The sequence below is a fragment of the Bacillus rossius genome, chromosome 2 (assembly GCF_032445375.1).
Source record: "Bacillus rossius redtenbacheri isolate Brsri chromosome 2, Brsri_v3, whole genome shotgun sequence".
NCBI lineage: Eukaryota > Metazoa > Arthropoda > Insecta > Phasmatodea > Bacillidae > Bacillus > Bacillus rossius.
The window spans coordinates 17130484-17154824 of NC_086331.1; the positions used below are offsets into that span (position 1 = coordinate 17130484).

The window sequence follows — 24341 nt, forward strand, 5'->3', positions numbered from 1 at the left end:
ACTTCAGGGTATGTTCATAGAGTGTTATTTGCAGTGGCAGTAATTTTAGTTATCTGTGTTCACAGTGGGAGCTTACTCAGAATCCTTGGGGAGACATTTCGCTCACTGAAATATCGAAGCACTACTTATTAATTGTTATATTGTTTACAAACCTACAAATTGTATTCATTCCTAATAAACTGATGTTAAAACCCCTGCCTCTAATTTCTTCAACCGTTTCCCAACTATTTATAGTTCTCCGCAACAAGTGCTTCCATAGCACAAATATAAATATTTGTAGGATACAGTAGAACCATAAAAAATCATGCTTGCGAAGCTATAAAAGTTAATTCATATCACTTTCAGTAACTCATAAAAAAAACCACGCTACATAGGCTATTCAAGTATTCTGTGTCGGCCAATCATGTTAGGCCAAAAAACATCAACAGAGATTAGGGTTACTAGCTGAGCAAAACATCGGCAAATACAAACAAAACAGAAATCAAGAGAACAGAATCCATACAGCGACTAAATCCAAATGGCCAACGGAGCCAACAAGAATAATACCCAACATGAGTGGCCGACACCGAAGTCAGTGGCAAGAAAGCGATCCCCTCATTGGTTGTCACCTGAGTCATTACGGAGAAGCCTGAATACCCCTGGCTGTCTGTTAATTTCTTAACCCTGATGATGCCTGCTGCAATGCAGGACGAAACGTTGGTTCAATCTCGAAAGCCAATATGTTTTAATAGTAGCATTGTTGCTGTAAGTAGGTTTGTTTTCTGGAAGTTCCTCCATTTCCCCCACCAATGCATTCTCGCCGTTTCACCCATCATCCAAGTCTTATCACATCGAAGACAACGAGACTTAACACCCAAATAAACTCCTTGAATTCGTTAAAACGTTATCTTAATCTGTGAGTTACTGTCAAAACTTACTGAAAGTTCAGTAACTGAAATCTTGCTGGCTTGAATGTCAGTGCACTGTAAATTTTTGTGTAAATGGAACAGAAATATGAATCCAAAATTAGTGATTTTTGTAAATTTGTACATTTACATGAACATAACTGTATCACTACAAAATAGTGTTCGCAGTAATACTGGTGTTATCTTTAAAAGATTTGTGCAATGGGAGTGCATGACTTGATGTAAGTTTTTGGACATACGCCATTGCTAAGCAATGGCGTATGTCCAAAAACTTACATCAAGTCAGTAATACTGGGTTCAGGTTCTTTCCCGAGAATTTATGCTTTGTGTTTTCCCAGTACTTTCAATAGGTAATGTTATTTGTAAACCGTTCCCTGAATGGCTTTCCAGTATTAACTGCGCACATCAAAAAGCATAATAAAACAAAATGAATTTGAATTAATGAATGTTCAATTATCTATACCATGGTATCAAAAATCATGCTCGGAGAACACATCAATTAAAATATAAAATTATAAGCTAATTTTCGTAAGAAAATTAAGTGTAAACTCTTAAAACGTATTTAATACATGCAAGAATAACCATAGCCATGTGTTGAAATTTACAATATCTTTCTTGGAGTATAACAAACCTTTTCTTGGCAGTTGGTTTTCCAAAGGAAACTTTTGTAAAAGTACAGAAGATTTTTATCTCTGTGTGCGTTTCACAGCAATAATTAATAAATGCTTTTTGAAATTTTCTGAAAAATCGTTGACAGAATTATCTCCCGGATTCATTCTGAAGCAAAATAGCCGTGCAGGATATTTTACATATGGTTTGTTTATATGATTGGACTATAATTCTCTTGACACGCTACGAACAACCCTAATGAAGGGAAACAATTGTTAACCAAAAAATGACCTACTTGGGACAAAATGAAGAAAAGACTCCGACCTCAGCATCGAACACTGAACTCTCACGAAAAAAAAAACTTGATTGCGAATAGAATACTTGAGTCTAGCCTGAAGGTAAAATATTACGATAAATTATTGTGGATCAACTGGAAAAAGTAACATCATTAACATCCATTCACTGAGCCAAGCTGCAGAATTATGCTGGTTAGAGGCAGGTTTATTGTCTCAGAGCTAGAGTATGTGTTCCATTAATTTTTTTTTAAATTTTAAAACAATTTAAAAGTTTTATATTTCTTTGCGACAGCTCCAAACAAATTAAACTGGCTAAACTATCAAAATTTGAGAGAAACTCACAAAACCTGTAAAAATAAAAATTCTATGGCACGTTGTAAAATGTTTATAAAAAAACGTGTTACTGAAATAATAGTAGCAACTTGCTTTAAGAATGCTTAAAATATGGGTAAGAAATATTGTTTCCAAAGAGAGCTGTAATATTATATATCATAAACAAAAATAAAAGAGAATCCAATAAAATGTTTACATTATTATTAATCAGCAGTTGTACTCGTGTACTTCACTACAAAGGGCCACAGATAGAACACGCATTTATATGAAAGGGCAAAATTAACAATAGCGTTGATGCAGTGACTCTGTTAAACTGTATTAGATTTTTTTTTTCATTTAGATATAGGTAGGTACCTACTGTGATAAGTCAGTGAGAGACGGCCACGCTACCTAAATCCACCTCTGTCGCTCCTCGTTGGTACGTCACTGTCCAATATCATGGAATCACTATTGACGCGCTATTTAACCACGCCTATCCCCCACCACCCCAAAAAAAAACTTTAAACTAATGCCCCTACTCTTCGTCCCTCACTGCCCTAGTAGGATGTACGGATCACCAATAATCGTGAATAAGCAAATCACTAACCTCGTGAGATCAGTATTGACAGCTAATAAACACTGCCAAAATGCACCAATGCCACCACTCATGGGTCCCACAATGCCCTACTAGGACGTACGTCACTGCCAATACTCGTGAATACGGCACATCCCACCTCGTGGGATCACTATTGTCGCGCTAATTAAACCGCATCCCCCCCCCCCCCCCCTGTTCAGGGTGCACCAATGGCCATTATCATGATTCCACGCTGCCCTACTAGGACGTACGGCACTGCCAATACTCGTGAATACAGTACATCCAACCTGGTGGGATCACTATTGTCGCGCTAATTAACACCACCCCCCCCCCCCCTTATTAAGAGTGCCCTAATGGCTCTCATCATTGGTCTCTCACCGCCCTACTAGGACGTACGGCTTTGCCAATACTCGTGAATACGGCACATCCAACCACGTGGGATCACTATTGTTGCGCTAATTAACACTGCCCCTACTCTCCTTATCAAGGGGACTCGTCGATGATATAATTATCTAACTTCGGTAACGATAAAACTCGTGTGTTCTCATGTTGTGCATGTTGAAAATAAACCTATAATAAGAAACTCTGACACGAATATATTGTAGTATTATATAAAATAATGACGTGGCGGATAAATAAACTATAATATTAAGTAGTTCCTTTTCATATATTTAAATATCTGGATGTGAAACACATACATACTTTCTGCGCCTGCCGCTTTAATTTGCTGCCTGATATGTAAAATTTTATTTGCCCCTATCAAAAGCAGAATGCAATTAGCAGCACCAAAAAAAGAAATTTTAAACTATAGAAATGGCTCCGATAAACCTCTGTATTGGCCCAAATTTTTGTTAGTGAATATTATTTAAATATTTTTCCTTTTCATATAATTCACTAAACCATTAATACTATCAATTTTCCGAACACGTTAAATGTTATACTTCTTTTGCATTACGTAAATATTTGGCTTAAACATTTTTAAAAACATATTTTGACGCTTAGTTAATGTTCGTATATTTGTGTTCGCATAAGCGACTGTAATCAGTAGAGACTTGCAAAATTCGCGGATTCATTCGGTGATAGGCTAGAATTCAAACACATATACCTCTTAGATAATTTTGCTATTGGCTTACTGTTCATCTGGACGAATCTCATCCATTTATAAACCCTCAACCAAAGAAGGATCGAATCACAGACAAACCAGCTGAGACGACTTAAAAGTCGGCAGCCAATGAACGTGCGTTATTTGCCCGAATGTACAGGGGTATGTGCAGTCTATCCTGAAGGCCATCGAAACCGCGAATTTTGCAGGTCTCTAGTAATCAGTATGTTAATACTTACTACAAACTAACCTTAAACTTTTTGAGCTGATTCAACATCATTATTACATTTTTATATTAAATTGTGAGGTTACCAAGCGCGCGCACTACCGCTAAGCTGGTCAGCCACTTGTGATTTCAAAAGGAGAATATGTATTACAATATTAGTGTAATTTCAGTTTCCTTAGTTATTTTAAAACTAGTGATTACTATTTACCATCTCTACTTTAGATTATAAAATAAATTCCAGATCAGTTTTACTATCATAAAGTGTCATTTTGCACACCAATAAGTAGGGGCATCCAGATTTCGCGAAAAGATCTGAAGCTTTAATATACTGCAACAAGGTAAACCCGCGCTTGTGGTTTCTTCCTTGTGATTGGCGGCCGTCTGTGAGAGAAGTCGTTGCCTTATTTGACCGAGCAAACTCAGGATGCGTTTGCTTCCGCACTGAATCACTGTGATTGGTGTTGTTACAATCGATATGCACCTGGGAGTAACTCACCCAATCACGAAACACAGACGATGCTACAGTTTATTAACTTTCATCTAGTCTCCAAATCTTTTCGCGAAATCGGCATGCCCCTACCAATAAGTTTGGTACGTCTTCTGATATTTACGAAAGTTAATTCGTACGTGTTTATGTTGGTATACGTGGGGTCGCCATCTGTGTGAAATATTTCCGTACGTAGACATCCGTTCCATTTTCACAAAATTACTTCTGCCATATGCCGTGTCTACACATTATGCTATCATGGATTCAACAACGGAACGTTTTAAGATTTTTTTAGATTTTTGGTATTATACTTTTGCCTTTGTTAAAGAAGGAAGAACGCAATAATAATTTACACTCCAAAAAAAATCAGAGAAATTTTTAAATGTAGATTTTTCTATTTGAAACCTAAATTGAAACTTCAATGTTAGCGCCCATACAAGACTGCTGTATAGAAAAGAATACACGGTAAAAATGAATTTTACTGCACATAAAATTTTAGTATATTAGCATAAACATGGCGACAATGAATTATATTCTGCAGTTGTTTCTCTACTTAGTTTTGCACTGGATGAGTGGTGAAAATCAATTAAACATATCATTTCTCTTTAAAAAATTAAATTAAAAAAACTAAATTGAATGTAAAAAAATCGCTAATCTGTGTACTAAATTTCACGGTTCTATGCTTCCCCGTCTTTGGTCTTTTTTTATTTCACTTCTTTGGAGTGATTGTTGGTATGGATTGCGGTCGGAACAAAACTAAAGTCTCGGAAATTTCGCGGATTCCTCTGGCCTCAGGATAGAATTCAAAGTTATAGGTGTGCTCGACCATGTTTACTTTCCCATTGGTTGATTTCTTAGCGAGAACATTTTTATCCTTGTTATTTGGCACTACCTGATTCGCTTACTTCCCTCCTAGCTGGACATCATTGGCTCACGGTCGTAGAGGGGCGTGTCCAGATAACTGCGGTCTAATCATGAACACAGTGCGACAGTGTGGAGGTTTGCATTCTAGCTTGCGACTAAATGAATCCGCGAAAATTCCGTGGCTCTAAACATAACCTATGTAGGGGAAGGTTGCTATCAATGGGCCAGTTAAACGAAACTCTTCATAAAATCGTTAAATTAAATAAACTTTCCAAGTTTTATAAGTAAATGTGAACTCTGTCTATTGATAAACACTTTATAAACATGGCAAGCCAAAAGGATGTAAATGTCAATACATATTTAAAAAACTAAAAAAGGTGTTATCGGCTCAACGAAGGAAACCCATCTCCATCATTGGGCCAGGCAGTTGCCATGAATGGGCTGTTGTATAACAACTGTTTAACACGAAATACCTGTTAATATATTCCATTGTCAGTATTTATAGTCACATGTGGGACCTCTGTTAATTGACTGGTCCCCGCCTGAGCCAATTTTTTACTGTTAAAACTCTTTGGAAAATGCATTAACAAAATTTTTATGACCAAACATAGCCCAACTATTTCGTCATTAATACATAAAAGCTATAGGCCTACATAGTCATGCAGATACTGTTTTCTGCAGATAAATACATTTAAAATATTAATACAAAACAACTATCATCAAAACCATTCTAGAAAACAGGCAAGGCGATATTGTTTTACGAATTAGTCACATTTTTCACAAAATAATAATTTTACCCCTTTCTTAACACCAGCACAACTTTCATGCACCCACTCCTTGCACCCTAAACACTGAATCATATCTTCCTTTATGTCCTGGGAACAGATTGCACAAAACCATGACTCTTCCTTAGAATCGGACTTTGCTGAAAAGGTGAAGGAAAACAGAGTTTGGATCTTGCTGACTTGCCGGAAGTATGAAATTGGAGACGTCGTTTCTTGGTAGTCTGATTTTTCTTGGGCATTCGTTTCCTTATTTCAGTGTCTTCCAGTGTCTGTTTATAGGGACTGCTTGTAATGACTATCGCTTTCTGTGCCTTTTTATTTGAACCTGGTCCAGCGTAACTTTTTTCTGGAAATGGAGAGATTTTATCTAAGGAATCATGTACTTGTGATGCCAGTGTTTCAACTAATGGAGGTGATTCTTGATCATCGTTACTGGTAGAGGATACAGCTTCTTCAGCTGAAAATCTAGTAGAATGAATGTGTCTACTGAGTGGTAAGACTGTTTCTGGAGTTTCAGTAACGGGGATGTCATCTGTTTCAAATTGCATTGCTGCTACAAAATGGCAATCTTGAAACACATCCCTGTTGACTGGCCAAACTCCAGTTTTCGCAAACCCATTCACTGCAGTCCCTACTGTCGCAGCATGTCCATATGCTTTTCCAAATAATCGAGCTATATGAAACTGAGTGACAACTTCCGGTTTGCCTTCGCTGCGTTTTTGGCGAAGGAACTTTTCAATTTCATTTATGTAATAGCTACTCAGTGGCTTAAAAAAAGACACATCAAGGGGCTGGAGCTTGTGTGTGGTGTGGCCTGGAAGCGACAGCATTATTATTCCGTTTTCACGAGCAATCTCTAATGCACTGAGGTTTTTAGTGTGGCTACAATGACCATCTAGAAGGAGCAAAACTTTCCTTTCTTTTGTAGGGTTGATAGTCTTGATGAAATGTTGCAACCAAACTACAAAAATATCTTTGTTTTGTATCCGCTTTCTGGGTTATATGCAAATATAGTTCCTGGTGGAGCTCCTTCTTCCAGCCCGTTAGCAGTGCGAGAACGCTTATATATTATTAACGGCGGGAGCGCAGCAAACTGCCATGGTAGTTGACCCCCGTTCTCCACTGGCTATCGAACCTACTACCCTTTTACCTTTTTCAGCTACCACTTTCCTTGGTATCTTTTGTACTGTTGACAGACCAGTCTCATCAACGTTAAACACTCGCGTTGCATCCAGCTGGTTTTCATCAACGGTCCTCTCTAGAATGTCATAAAAATGATGCACATTCTCCTTATTAAAACCTTTCGTTCGAGCAAAATAAGTTGACTCTGGCTGTCGCAAACTGAGTTCGGGGTGTCTCTTCATAAATGCATAATACCATTTCTTCCCTGCTATTTCTTTTTCTGTATTAAACCTGTGTGGGATTTCATTTGTCACAGCAATTTCAAACGCCAATTTACGCAGATCTGTAGGTGTTATGCCAAACATGGATTCCTCTAATTTTAGCACATGTGAAACTAGTTCGTGTTCTATTTCTGCAGGTAGATCAGCAGTACTGCCTATCATTTTTTCCTGTTCAACGGCAAACTTATTCCTACCTGCCAAGTGTCTCTGCAGTGTTTCCCGTGATATGCTGTACGTTCTGGCAGCCTCATTGACGCTCATATCATGATTCCACGCTGCAGCTAACGCGCGACTCATATCATCCTTCTCCCACCGACCGTATTTCCTCCGTACAGCCATCTACAACAGAAAAATAGGTGTTTTTGTGTGAAAATATACCTAAAACGCTTTATTAACTCCAGCATTAAATTAACGGACGCAATTGTGTATTCTACATCTCAAAATAATCGTTGTGATCGCCAGCAAACACAGTTACCTTCATTGAGCCAGTGTTTCCTTGATTGGGCCAGTGGCCCATTCATGGCGACTCGATATAGCTCATTGGAGGCAACTCGCACTATCCTAACCTACACGGCCATTTCTATACTTGTAAAACATTCGTTTAAAACATCAATATGGTAACATAATGGGCATGAAACATGCTTTCAGTGAATGTAAGCGAAGAATAAATCATAATGAACATTTCCCTTATATTCTTGTTTCTGTAACACTAATAAATTACAATTAATATGTGTAAAACTTACCTTCGCTTATATGTGCCGTGCAGCTGCATGGAACAACTCGTGACAACTATGGCGCGTGTTTGCCTTCAAGTAGTTCACGTTACAATCAACAAAGCGCACCACTTGGCTATACGTGTGGCGTTATCGAGGAGGCCCGATGAAGGAGCCGGCCCAACGATAGCAACCTTCCCCTACTTCTGGCAAACGATCAGCTGGGAGCTAATCAGTCGGTATTGTTCTTTTGTTTGGTTCAACGAGACGCAGTTACGCACAGGATATTAAGGCGACGATGTGTCTTCGAGGTTATGGTTCTAGGGATACAGATTTTATTTTTAGTTAATTTTATTTATTTAAAAATTTACTTACGTTTTTAAAATCATGTAAAAATTATTATTGGTTTTGCTAACTTCGCGTGTTGTTCATATCAGGAGAAAGTATAAATAAATTTTGTTAATGAGTTATAAAATATCGTTTATTAATTTGTAACATCTCTGTTTGTAAGGATAGTAAAACTTAAAAATAAATGAATCAGAATGCTGTAAGGACTGGGAAGGAGACGAACGTTTAAGTCTCCTTGTAATTTATCTAGTTTTAATGCTGTCAATAAGCAGCTATATCCAAGCAAGAAGAGTTACTGATGCTATGAAAACAATCCAGTTCAACAAACCTTTGTGTTAAAGAAGAACTTGTTAAATTGTGTCATTGTGTTTGCTGGATCAATCATTTCGAGAAAGACTAAAAATTGTTACCTATAATACCAAGTTATCGGTATCATAAATCATAACGGTATAATACATTTTGTTTGAACTTTGTTTCAGAATCCAAATTATATAACGAAACAAGTTTCGTGCGAATTAAATGTCTACATCCGAACTATTTTACTAGAACTTAGAGATTTCATTTCGCGGAGAGATCTACGACAGTTCGCAATTTACCGGAATCTTATGTCCAAATTGCGGAATAAGTAGATAGTGAAAGTCTACTCCAGCAACGAACTGATGTCCAGCTGAGATTCTCTGATGATCATTCGAACTATGGTATCTGTAGATTAACGAGGGAAGATTGATGACTTCAACTACTTCAAAATGAAGGTAGTAGTAATAGCGTACTTGTAGTGTTTGTGATTTGTTAGTTGTAGGTATTTTACCACCAATTTGAATGCTGAAATTTTAAGTTAGCTAATATTTTGAAACTACTTATAGCTTCAACAATGAATTTACATTAATTTTGAATATATTAATTCACTTATATGATTAACTAGTTAGCTTTAGGTCATGTTCAGTATTCTTCGGTTTCTATAAATGATCATCGTGTTTTCTGAGCTACCTAGTTTAATGATATTTTATTTTTACGTTTTTGAGTTACATAGATAATTCTGACATACAAAAATGTTCCAATGATACCAGCATTCGAATTGATAGGACTATGATAAATGTTGGATAAATATTTCTTTTCTCAGGTGTGTTTATGGTAAAATGTGAACTCACTATTAGGTATAGTTTGTCTGAGTTTATCTGAGTACATCATTGAAACCTTAGTCTTTATGTGACTTTAGTCTGGGAGTTAAATAACATAGGCTATTGCTAGGAATATTTGAATACATAGATAATAAATAGGGGCAAGCATTTTTCGCGATACCCGCACCAGCGGTTTCTTCCTTGTGATGGCGTCCGTCTGCGAGATAAGTCGTTGTCTTGTTTTACCGAGCCACTCAGGACGCGTTTACTTCCGCACTGACGTAATGGGATTGGTGTTGCAACAATCTACATGTAACTGAAAGAAACTCACCCAATTACGGTACACAGATGGTGCTACATTGTTTTGACTTTCAGCTAGTCTCGGAACCTTTTCGCGAAATATGCATGCCCCTAATAATAAATTTATTTTGAAATTTATATTTCAACACTGTTAGAAATAAACTAATTCTGTGTAATTTAAAGTAACTAAATCTTCGTAGTAACTACGCTTCCCCCCCCCCCCCCCCCCCCCCACAGTTGGTTGTTACGTTCTAAACAAAGGTAAACACACGCCGCACACATGGACAAAAGAAGATTCTTATTGCTGCGAACTTGGGATGTTTTGCTAAAATACCGAGTATGTTCTTTTGAAATCATGTTCAAAGGAAGTGAACTCAGTGTCCGTAAAATCACGAAGATAGCCGTAAATTTATGAAGATCTCTGGATAATTTGTAGCCAGAGTTCTTCGTAAATTTAATGAATATGTGTTAATATTTTGGTGTTCATTAGTAGGGGCATGCACATTTCGCGAAAAGATTCCGAGGCTAGCTGAAAGTCAAAACAATGTAGCATAGTCTGTGTTCCGTGATTGGGCGAGTTTCTTTCAGGTACATGTCGATTGTTGCAACACCAATCTCATTACGTCAGTGCGGAATCAAACGCGTCCTGGGTGGCTCGGTAAAACAAGGCGACGACTTCTCTCGCAGACGGTCGCCAATCACAAGGAAGAAACAGCTGGTGCGGGTAGGTATATCTTGTTGCAGTCTAGTTGACGTTCAGGGTTTTTTTTCGTGAAAAATGCCTGCCTCAAGCGGTACCACGTGTTAGATTTCGAACCATGCGTACGCCGACTTGGTTTTCGAAGATTTGAGTGTAGCCGAAGTGCGTTGGGATCAAACCCGTGACTTTCAAAAGATGAGCGTTAGGCTAGCGACCACTGCCAGCGAAGACTCGTTAAAATTTGAACACATAATTGCTATATAACTGCATATTTCGCGTTATTTTGTCGGACTAGTTTAATAAAAAACCACCATCACTATTCAGTTTGGAGTCTGCAGTTCAAACCCATCGAGGTTAGTATATTTAAAATAATAAAAACTTTTAAATTATACATAAGTCTTGGATAAGACATGGATGGTAATTTGTATTTTATGAAATGGTCCTCAAAAATGTCGAAGCCAAAGAAACTCTCAAGTAAATAAATATATTTAAAAGTAACGAGTCAATACTAATGTAGCCTAATTGTTGACTCATAAGTCATAAGCTACGAAATATCGCTGTGAGAATTAAAAAAAAAAAATTGTTTAAATTTTAAATGTTAAAATTAATAAAATAATTTTTTATTAAATTTTAATTTAAAAATTACATATCTCACCGACTTTTATTTCCACGGTGCTTAACTGGCGAGTAAAAATTTAAATAATTCTTCACCCATGGTGACTACCAGGAGATTGTCCCCCACTACTAATACCAGTGTGGCGTCACGGCAGCCATATTGGATGCAGCCATGTTGTATTCGCGTATCGTCTGTAAGAGTGCGATGCCGCCATATTTATTTATTTTTCTCCGCTAGATTGCAGTGGTGTCAATTACCAGATCGTCAGTATAGCATCTACCATCCTGTTAGCCATGTAAGACTTTGCATTGAAAACCTATAGTTATTAAACCAAAAAATTACAAAAAAATTACAAATTTATTAGAAAATTACCTATTTATATAGTGAATAATTGTATATATTGGGGTACTTTGATCGATCCTGGGTCGATGCAATTACTATAGTTTAGACTGAAACAATACTTATTTTTTTTAGTTGGATATGAATACATAAATGACTGCCAAGAGGCTAATGACTGTTTATTTTATAATACGATTGGCGATAGTCGTTACTTTTTCTGTCGTGTTTGTCCTTAAATTAGAAGATTTTTAGTCTACATATTGCAATACACATAAGACATAAGTAATCGAAAAACACCACGTATTTTTGGCTGTGCTTGGAGTTGGTACTGTAGTAGTCATAATGAGTACCGAACATAATCTCTATGGTAGGCGTAATGACATTAACATATTTATTCGGTCGTAAAACGGTCTTGTATAACGTCATTGTTCGTAGTGAAAATGAATATTATGCTCGTCGAAAGGTAGTGAAAAAAAGAAATATATATTTTTAGTATAGATTTACCCTTGATTAATTTTAGCACCGACCAATTATAGAAACAGACTAAATCGATGTAATTAACCAATAAATTTATAATGATTTATTTTAATAATTTTTGAAATTACGAGATATTTTGATTAATAATGTGTAGTTTGAAGATGACATCGGCGGCTTACTGGTGGCTAGTCTAATTAAATAAATTTTAAGTATTCTTGAGTCCAAATAATTTTTTTTTGCACTGCAACAATCGAATGAAGGACTAGAATCAGTAGAACCAACCAATATAATAATTTATGTTAATGTTCTTTTGGAATTTTTTTCATATTATTGGATAATATTTACGGATTTCTAACAATGTCGTCCTAGACGGATGACGATATGGTGGATTCTATGATATCGGACGATCTGATGATTCACAATACTGTTCTCTAACAAGTAAAATACAAACCAATATGGCAACAGCACACACAAGCAGACGAAAAGCGAATCCAACATGGCACCACCTAATTGGGTGCCGTGATCTGACATTGTTTGGAGTAATAATTGCCTTGGTGTTAGTAAAGGGAGTCAGTCTGCCTGCAATCACCGTAGGGGAACGGTTATTTAAATTTCAACTTTTCGGGGTTGAACAGAGGACTTCAAAGTTCATGGTCCAAATGCTTTATTTTATAATTTTGTAAAATTATAATTAAAGTTTAATTTTTTTGGTGATTGTTGATTTTTTTTTCTTAATTTTAATACCTTGTCCTCGATGGGCTCGAACTGGGGACTTCAAGCTCTAAGGTGTGGATGTGTTTTAATTAGATATTTAACTAAAAGTTTTTAGTTTTATAATAACTTTGTCGTAATTTTTATTTGATAGTTACATATTTAATCTATTCGAGACACGAACCGTGGGCAATTAACTCTATGAAGTCAGCTGGTTTTTTTAATTAATTTTTGTTTATGTATTATTATTTTTACTTCAACATATCGAATAAGATGACGTCAGAGATTAGAATAAGGAATATTAAGCCATTTCAAGGAAAACTAAGCCGCTTTAAGAAATGTTTATTATTTTCAGATTCGTTCAGAATATGTGGTGGGAAATGTTTCCTCAGAATGGAAACTTTTGGGTGGGAAAGTTAAAGGTCAAGGCCATCCAATATGGCGGCCGTGACGTCACAGTCCAAGCTGGCAGACCGGCAGGTCGAGCCACGACGGCCGCTTGGAAACGCGAGCACGGGTCTCCTCGTCACAATTTATTCTCCCGTCACCGCCGCGGCGTCGTGCCCGAGACGACCTTGCATTCTGCATTTCATGCAGAGTTTGGCAGGGAATCTGCAGTGTGACAGTTGGTGTACCTGCCAGCAATACACGCCTCAGCGAGAGACGACTTCCAACCCACGCTCCGCATTCAGTACCCATGACGCGTCGTCCGTATGACGCGTAGTCCCTGTGACGTGTTTTAAAGAGATCCATGCTGACCCTGCGGGACGCTGACACCACGCCCTGCAACCGGTCGCAGGAGCCGCTTACATCAACTAGTCACTATTGATAGAGACCCGGAAATTTCGCGGATTCCTCTGGCCTCAGGATAGAATTCAAAGTTATAGGTGTGCTCGACCCATGTTTACTTTCCCATTGGTTGATTTCTTAGCGAGAACATTTTTATCCTTGTTATTTGGCACTACCTGATTCGCTTACATCTCTCCTAGCTGGACATCGTTGGCTCACGGTCGTAGAGGGGCGTGTACAAACAACTGCGGGCCAATCATGAACACAGTGCGAGAGTGTGAAGATTTGCAATTTAGCTTGCGACTAAATGAATCCGCGAAATTTCCGGGTCTCTAATTATAGAGACCTGCAGAATTCGCGTATTCATTTCGTGATATGCTACAATTCAAATAATTATACCTCAGCGCTGCTTCTACCACTGGTTCACTGTTAATCTGGAGGACTGAGGGCCAATTAGAGACCCTCACTCAGAGAAGTGTCGAATCACAGACACTCAGTCGAGACGACTCACAAATCAGCAGCCAATGAACAGTTGGCATTTGCCCGAGTGTGTAGAGTGTAGTAGAGTCTATCCTGGAGGTCATTGAACCCGCGAATTTTTCCGGTCTCTAGTCATTAATTGTGAAGATTTTTATATTGCGACGTACATTGTAAAAAAAAGGTTCTATATCTGACACAAAATGCATGTGACAGCACAGTTTCCACTGATCTTGTGTAATTTCAAACCTTCGAACGTTGGGGTATTTTTACTTTCGTACCCAACTGAAAAATACTATCAAATGTGTAAAAGTACAATAATTGCTGCGGTTTGGTTAATATGCCGTAGATGTTGGTGCACGTTTACTGTTTTATATATAATTATATACCATATATATACACGTATTTATGAATTAACGTATGTATGCATCTGTACACTTACCTCAACTTTCAGTTATACCTTACTGCATCGTTGGGTAAATTTACTTTAACAATGCACATATTTGTACCTACTACTTACAAAAATATGTTATTTCTAGTAGGGTACATTTATGAACGTGTACTTCATAGAGATTTTTAAATTTTAACATTTTTTTGTTCAACAATCTGAATAAATAAGTCGATTATCGAACCGACGCCAATATGATTATCGTGGACAAAAAAAAATTTAAGTATTGGGAAAACCATTTTCGTAATATAATGTAAATTAAATGGGGGTTTTGTCAGTATGGATTGCAAAATACAGTGTATTGTTGAAGTTTCTTTTTGGTTGTAAAACTAGTTTCACAAATGTTTTGCACTTTAACAATGAGTAGGGACACCTGTATTTCGCGAATACATTTCGTGTCACGGTATGTCACAAAACACTGTAGCTTTTTCTTAGAGTACTGGCGAATCGTGTGCGTGCAGCGGTACGGTATCCACATTCCCATTGGCCCCGTCAAGTGTGGAAAACACCTCTCGCCGACCACAGCCAATAACTACAAGAAAAAAACTACGGTGTTTTGCGATGTACCTAGACACGAAATGTATTCGCGAAATACAGGTGTCCCTAACAATGAGGTATGTATGTATTCACAAGTACAGTGAAATGTCAAAGAAAGGACAGTGATGATTTGAAGCTTGTTGTATTAAATTATTTATGGTTACATGCAAAAGAGAAATTTGACACGTTAGGTAGGCCTATTGTAGGAAACAGTTGCGCATTTGTGTAATTCTACCAAACCCGGCAGCAAAATTTGTTTTTCTAGTAACATTTTAAAAATGTATTAATGTCCTAAGGTTTTTTTTTTCTCAAAATCACTCGAGAAAAGGGGGTTTCTGTATGTTACGGACGATAATTTTACGTGATAACGTCATAAGAAAACATTTTTCAAGTATTATTTACAGTTTTTTGCAAATTTGATTTAAATAATTTGTTTAAATACAATCACGAACAATTAGTTATAGAAATAAACTGAAATCAAATCAATGTCAATAAATTGTTAATTTGAAATGACGAAATTGGACAAATAAATAAAAAATTTTAAATTTCTGCTTTAAAAACGCCCGTCTTAACCTGTTTGATATTATAGAAGATTTTCTCGCACGGTGGTTGGCCGGTTATTGCACGCTCGGTTCAGGCAGAACGTGTCAATGATGCATGCTTTTTCGTGCGTGCAGCCGGCCGTTCATCGATTTATGAGACGTTATCACGTCAAAAAAAATATGCAAAACCAATAAACCTTTGTATACGTAATTTTACGAATTTATGTAGATAACCAAATACCTTACGTTTGGAATGAGTAAAAAAAAAAATTTGTGGGAAAAAAAATTTGCAACATTGTCCTCTTACAAACGTGAGCTGAGAATTCTCAGTCGTCAATCATATGTAGGCCTACTAATCACTTGCGACGCCGAAGTAGCGTGTACGTAATTTATACTCGCAAAAGGGAATCCGCCAATAAAACAGCGTATCGCGGAGTTGTTGCGGGGTGAAAAAAAAAAAAAAAAGGGTTGGTAACACTAGTTGTTCAAGTTCTTGAAAATCCGCTGTTTTATCCTTGTGGGGGGGGGGGGGGGAGGCTCACCAGAAAAAGAAAAGAAAAATATGAAGCGTGCCAGTAAAAAAAGTGATGAGGGTTGGGGGTGTTGCTGGGCGGAACAGTCCATGGAGTAAAGAAAAAAAGATGTTTCTTATTGGGCTCGGCTTACACGATAACGCCTCACCTGCTTGGATGCGGAGAGCAGCGTGTAAGCCGACCTGCGCTGCGCCGCGGCCGTCTTCGAGCTCCGCTTATCAGCGGCGTATTATTAAAGGCTCGTAAACGTTATTGTGTTCGCTGCGCGCGTTCGCGTCACCGCACCTGCTTGCGGCTTGCGTTTCACGCCCAGCTAACGTGGCGGGACATGCATTGGCTACAGCTGCTCTTTCCTTCCGACACACTTCGCATTGCATGTCTCGCCCAATCAACTCCGCAAACAAGCACGTACCGTTGCGACTGCAATCTTCACGTAGCCCAGCCTTAGCGACGCATAACGAGAACCGGAAAATGGCTTCATGTAAGCTTTCGGACATACGCCATTGCTAAAGCACATGTATGTCTGTAGAAGAAAACTACAAAAAAACACAAAATACAAAAACACAAATTAAGCAAACAAATTGCCGTTGTCAACAGGATATAAACACCACATACAGACATACACGTGCTTTAGCAATGGCGTATGTCCAAAAGATTACATCAAGTCATGCACTCCCATTGCACAAATATTTCAAAGATAAAACCAGAAAATGGTTTAAATATCTCGGACGCCGTGCATATTCTAGCGCAATATAATTGCAATTATAAGTTATTTTTATAGTTGCGATTATTTCTTATATCACCACCCCCCCCCCCCCCCCCCCCCCGTCCTGGTACTCACTAAAGAGGTACCTACGTTCTTCTAATGATCCATGCAATCGGGAATTATAATTTAATGCAATTTATTGTACATACGCCAATCGCATTGTTGCGCTGGTTTTCCGTGAACAAATTCATGAACATTAACTGCAACTAATAGAACAGAAATTTTTATTTATTTTGGCCTATTGTTGAAACAAACTCGTGTTGTAGTGTTAATATTGCAACATATGCAATCGCCAGCGTTATATAAACGGTGAGCATATTCATTAATAGCAAACTATAAGACGGTAATTATAGATAGCGATTGCAATTTTTTAAAAAGTATACAAATAATTTAAAGCTAAAGACCGGGAAAAAAGTGCTCATTTATCGTGTTATGCTAGAATACAAACACACGTACCTTCGTATTGCTACTGTGATGGGCTCATAGTGTATCTGAAGGACTCTAAAAGAATAAAAAAAAACATCGACCATAAAGTAGCGATTCGGAAGAATCCCAGTTGACAGATCTCACAAGTCAGTAGCCAATGGAAGGTAGCATTTGCTCGAGTATACAGAGTACCTACTTAGGCGTCTATCAAAAAAGTGAGGGAAACCGCAAAATTTCCTCGCCCCTACGTTGTTTTACTGTGAATTTACGGGATTTCAACGAAGAATTTCCTAATTTTGTTCGTCAGTAACTTCACTAGCGGCGGAAAAAATAATAATTTGCTAAAGTTTTGACAATTATTAGAATGTTTTTCTTGATTAGGTACAGATGTTTTTTCTTGTGTGATTATGTTTAAAGTTAACATTGAAACCGTTAAATATAAAAAAATATAACGAAAATTTTTGAAGTATTGTTAGAATGTTTTGCTTGAATACCTAATTTTTCTTGTTGGTTTATGTTTAAAGTGAACATTGAAACCATAGATTTAAAAAATAACGACACTTTATGAATCATTGTTAGAATGGTTTGCTTGAATATTACAGATGTTTTTTCTTGTGTGCTTATGTTTAACGTTAACATTGAAACTGTTAAATTTAAAAAAAAAATAACTAAAATTTTTGAAGTATTGTTAGAATGTTTTGCTTGAATACCTAATTTTTCTTGTTGATTTATGTTTAAAGTGAACATTGAAACCGTTAATTAAAAAAATAACGACACTTTATGAAGCATTGTTAGAATGGTTTGCTTGGATGTTTTTTCTTGTGTGATTATGTTTAAAGTTAACATTGAAACCGTTAAATTTCAAAAATATCGACAGTTTATGAAACAAAGTTAGTGTGTTTCGCTTGAATACAAATGTTTTTCTTGTGTGATTATGTTTAAAGTTATCATTGAAACCGTTAAATTTCAAAAATAACGACATTTTATGAAGCAAAGTTAGAATGTTTCGCTTGAATACAGATGTTTTTTCTTGTGCGATTATGTTTAAAGTTAACATTGAAACCGTTAAATTACAGAAATAATGACACTTTATGAAGCATTGTTAGAATGGTTTGCTTGAATACAGATGTTTTTTCTTGTGTGATTATGTTTAAAGTTAACATTGAAACCGTTAAATTTCAAAAATAACGACAGTTCATGAAGCAATGTTAGAATGTTTCGCTTGAATACAAATGTTTATCTTGTTTGATTATGTTTAAAGTTAACATTGAAACCGTGCTTCTACGAAAACGATGTCACAATTATTCAGATTCGTGGGTGAATCGTAACGAGCGTCATTCGTTAGTCAAAGGAGCAAACCGTTTAACAGTGCAGTTACGGATTGAAGACACGCGGCGGGCAGTTAAAGTAGGGGGAAAGAGTACTCACGTGGCTTGGAACAGATGCAGTAGGTGTGCTGGCGTGGGCGTCGGCGCGAACAGCTAACGGAACGATGCGAACGAGGCAAGAACGCGCGACCGTCTGAGGAAGATGCCTTCGCGCCGCGCGCGCAGGTTACGTGCGTCCCCCCGCCACTTCCCCTCTCCATTGTCCTGCGTGGCACGAGCCGCGCCTGACCACCCCCGCCCCGCGCGCCCAGATCAAGCGCACAGTTCCAAGAAACGGTGCGATTAAAAAACTCACTTCGCTTCGAAAGTTGCGTATTTTTTACGGGGAAAAAAAAATCACTAAAAAAAAAGACTGCGCGCGAATTCGCAGCTCTGTGTTGTTTTGTTTTTTTATATTATTTCGTTTTCCAACCGTCTTTTTTACAAGCTGCTAAAACACTCGTTTTCACATAACCTATACAGCTCCTGCAACTTTCCCGCGCAAATATCATAGTCTTTTTATAAGCTGCTAAAACACTCGTTTTCACATAACCTATACAGCTCCTGCAACTTTCCCGCGCAAATATCATAGTATTTTTACAAGCTGCTAAAACACTCGTTTTCAACATAACCTATACAGTTCCTTCGAAGCACGCTTGATATAATATTGACAAAACATTCAAAACACTCTTTATTTTGTTCACGTGTGTCTTGAACTTTTGTTTAGAACAAGATGTACAATGAAAAAGTCCAAATACGGCGTAGATACTACCTAGATTCAGTTTATTTTAAGTTAAACTCTTCGTTTTAAAGTCCGTATGTATGTTTGCCGTAGTTTGAAACAGTGTTTACGTGTTTTGTTTGTAGCCGCTGTACAGCTTCACACAAAAAGTCACAGACAATTTGAAATAGCCTCTTGGATTGCTGTAGAGTACATTTACAAACTAAATTTCACAACCACGACACTATCATCGTGCCATTTAGAGGATACAACTGTAGAGCATCTTCTTTACCTCCGATGATACGTCAACGTGTAAATTAGTGTCTGTGGCCTCCCTTGCGTTAGTGGTCAGTTTAAAAACATATGTGGACTAATCCAGTGTGTGTGTCCACGACAGTTTTTTTGTCTGAGTATCGGAAGCTATTCTTGGTTTTCTTCTGTGCAAATATTGATATGTAGCTAGCCCAGAATGAAAAAGTACTCTTAAAAAAGGATTTAATGGTAATAAACATAACGTGAAATATAAAAGAAAAGTTTACTACATAGTTAAGAAATCATTACATATACTTAGATAATCTTCTGATGTTTTTTTATAATATAAATAAAGATTTTTACAACAATACAATTTTACAGGAAATATTTTTACTCCACATCTTCAATCATATAAACATATATACTTAAATATGTTTAGAAACAGTTCACGTAAATATAAATTAATTTAAGAAAAGAAATAGTTTTAGTGGTAATTACATTTAAAATCTTACTGCACTAATGTAAATATAATCGAATAGTTAAAAAGGGGAAATTTTTAAAAGGTATCTTTTCATTAGTAAAATAACAATATGTTTATTTAAGTAACATAATTCTGTATCTATCGTTATTTTTTAATTATATATTTGTAAAATAACAGCTAAACTAGGTACGTTCAACAATTGCTTCAGGCACCTCGTATTGATAAAATCATTCTGAATGAAGTACTGTCAACAATCAATATACAAAACTTTTATTCATTTTAAACATAAATCTAAACCATTAAAAAAAAAACAAATAAAAGATACTGGAACATAGATTTATTTGTACTTACTACACAAATTCAAAATATTGCTGAGCAATTCATGATGAACAATCTAAAAATAAAATATATAAAAAAAAGATTGAATTGAAAAATTCCTTCGGGAACATTGCATAATACATAACTACTCTTATATTCCATTCCATGATTTCGTTAAATTTAATTCTTTTTGTACAAACATCAGGGCCGTAGCCACGACTCTGTGAAGGATTGTGTCCATTTTAACCATATTATCGTTACTTTGATGAGTTAGTGTTTTAAAATGGAAATTTAAACAAAAATGTACTACCACGCTTAAATATCAGCGAATATAGTTATAGTAACTTTTAGAAATCCAACGTTTACTCATAGAAATTAAAGTAATGATTGAGTTTGAGAAAAGAAAACCAAACATTAGGTATATTTTACTTTGTTCCGAAGTGATTCGTTGATGATTTCGTTCACAATAGTAATTTATACATATATTAATGTTATTAAATATCTTAAACACATAGGTCAAATTTGTATGAAAGACATACTTAGGAAACGCGTGTGCAACCCGAACTTAAATATAGACTACGTTTAAACACAATTCCTGACACTTCTGTGCATGAGGCAAGCGGGGCTATAATGGGGAGAAAATACGTTATTGTTGCCCGATAAGTATTATAATAATCCTAAAATAATTTATTTGCAAACTTATGAAGCTGAATTGCGATAACTATATTATTCTATGCTCGCTTGTGTTTTTGATGTGCAACATATTAGCTATCGGGATACGTAATTTGGTATGAGTAACTTCGTGAATGTAACGGAAGTCGCATGGAACGGAAATGTGTAACCACGGTGCTGCCATCTGTGGCGGTTGGTGAGAACCAAATTCCACAAAGCCAAAGCGAAACTTTATAGCATTAACTGTTTGATGAATTTTAACATGATAGGCAGTATTTTAATAAAATTTCTTGTCGAAAATTAGGTCCAAAGCCAGGATATTGTTTTTTTTTTTTAAGTTTTTTTTTTTTAGCGTTAATCAGAGCCGTTTAATTATACCTATAGTTTAAATTTTCGCTCTGAAAATATGAGTCTATAACAGACGCAGTTGCTCCGGCAGTTAATCCTGGCGGCGGGTGCGGAAACTACGTGTGATTCGCTTCCAGAAACGTCGTTTGAAACACAATTTTCGTATAATTATCACGCTCGGCGTTATTTAAAAGAATTTTACGTTAAATTTAGCGTCCGAGTTCCATATTGCCAGTGTTTTGGAACATTTGAACACACGAATTTTCTTGTTACCGAAGTTACATGTTGCACAGCTCTGCCGAGTAAAGAAAGACTTTTTTTTTTTAAATCCTGGGAGGGTCGGATACGTACCCCACGGACCTACCCCCTAGTTATGTTCCTGCACAAATAGAAACTATGTAAATAACTATAGGTATGTACACGCAATAAAAAATTATGTAACGATACATTACAATTATAGATATAAATCAACATGTCCAACAATTGAAAAAAAAATTTGCTTCAAACTAAAACCGCTTGTTATCCCGTTAATCGAACTGTTGAAACGGCCATCTTTAAGAAGTTAGATACAGTTTCCCGCAGTTATTGATGCCATGCTAGATTCAAAACAATTGAACATTTGAAATATAGGCACATCAGCAGACTTAATATTAATTACTACTATGCGTTACATAGTATCTCCATTAATGAAATGTGAGTCTATATTATAGTATACTCCGTCACTCAAAGACCAAATGTGCGTAGTCAAGTGGTAAATGATTTCGAGAAAAATTTGATTACACTGCACCATTTGACTCGTGGAAAGCTGGTACACTTGGACCACGGGTGTGTATGTAAAGCCATCGTATCTTTGAAATCTTCATTGTCTCTTTCCGTTAAAAGAAATTAAAGCAGTGGTTTTGCGAGTCAGTGTAGTCTGTGTGATTTGATGAAATTTCATTGTTGGCTACACACTCCCGTTGTTGGCTGTTGTCTCCGCCAACGTGTCAAGTTCCCTTCGATACGTCGATGAATCCAAGTCCCGCGTTACCTGACGCGACAACTTGGCCCGGTGACGTCCAAAATAATGCGGGAGCATAATTCGGCCTCAACCGTGAAACGGTACTCTTAAGAAACTATTTCAAACACAAACTATTTCCTAAAAGTCCCGCTTCAGTCGTTGAGGCCGAAGATCATTCAGCGCACATGACGCGGCTGCAAGCATCGAGATGTGGGGCTGGCTCAGTAAGGCCTGTGGACAAAAAAGCAAATTACGTTTATCGTGAGTTTGTTAATGTGTGATAAATACACTCGCAGTCTGTTCACAAACTACGTGGACAACTCTCTACAGGGTATTCTTTACAAGAAAAGTTTACGAGAACACATCAAAACATTTTAAAAATTACAATTTTATAACAATAAGCGCTAGTTTAACTTAATAGTTAGGGGCATGCAGATTTCGCGAAAAGATTCGGAGACTAGCTGAAAGTCAAAACAATGTAGCACCGTCTGTGTTCCGTGATTGGGTGAGTTTCTATCAGGTACATGTCGATTCTTACAACACCAATCACATTAAGTCAGTGCGGATTCAAACGCGTCCTGAGTAGCTCGAACAAACAAGGCGACGACTTCTCTCGCAGACGGCCGCCAATCACAAGGATGAAACCGCTGGTGCGGGTATACCGTGTTACAGTCTAATAAGTGTTCAGATCTTTTCTCGAAAAATGCCTGCCCCTATGAATGGGATGGTCGGCAGGTTAAGAGCTAGACTTTCAGTCAGAATGTCGTGGGTTCGGCATTCTGCTGGTTCACTAGGTTAACTCGCTCAATAAAAGGTAACAAAATGAGAATCATCACAACGAACACATTTTTAATTTACGGCTGCCAGCTACCAAACAAAACCATTTTTATGTAAGTATAACAAATTTACTTTTTCAATGTTTGCGAAAATTTATTAGTTCGTGCAGAAGAATTTACTTACAATCGTTGTAAATTTACACCCAATGCAGTTAAACAGGAGCAACATCTACAGCGTGTTTACAAAATAACTGCTATTGCAGTTTTACAATTTTGAAAGTTTTTATACTTGAGCACGAGGGTAAAAATAAACCAACACGCGTTAGTGTACAATTACACTTAACACTGGTGAAGAATCTGCTGCCATTATAGATTTAGTTTGTATGGAAGACCTTATAACTAGAGCCACGGAATTTTCGCGCATTCATTTAGTCGCCAGCTAGAATGCAAACCTCCACACTGTCGCACTGTGTTCATGATTGGACCGCAGTTATCTGGACACGCCCCTCTACGACCGTGAGCCAGCGATGTCCAGCTAGGAGAGAAGTAAGCGAATCAGGTAGTGCCAAATAACAAGGATAAAAATGTTCTCGCTAAGAAATCAACCAATGGGAAAGTAAACATGGGTCGAGCACACCTATAACTTTGAATTCTATCCTGAGGCCAGAGGAATCCGCGAAATTTCCGGGACTCTACTTATAACCCGCACGGTTTTGAAAAAAAGGCTTAAAGCAACGGCCATTTGGTAACGAATCATTAGCGCCACGAATATTTCGCAGGTTCACTGGGTAGCAAAGTACAGACTTAATGCACTGGTGCATCCGCTTCTGTTTGATTGTTGGACTGCAGCGCTCCCGACACGCCTTTGAAGACCCTGGCCAGTTATAAACAAGGAGAAGAAGTGGTTAACCAATCACGCGTACCCTTCCAAAGGATGTGAACTTCTCGTCGAACCATGAGCTCTCCAAGAAGGCATGATTAA

The 24341-nt window shown here is 37.2% G+C and overlaps 1 protein-coding gene across 1 annotated transcript in view; it reads right to left on the reverse strand.

Moving 5' to 3' along the window:
• LOC134528847 (uncharacterized) overlaps window positions 1–18947 on the reverse strand; it is a 217637-nt gene extending 198690 nt beyond the window's left edge. Inside the window, exon 1 of the mRNA XM_063362514.1 lies at window positions 18853–18947. The gene's annotated coding sequence lies outside the window, so the exon portion shown is untranslated. The remainder of the gene's footprint in view (window positions 1–18852) is intronic.
• Window positions 18948–24341: the final 5394 nt, after the last annotated feature.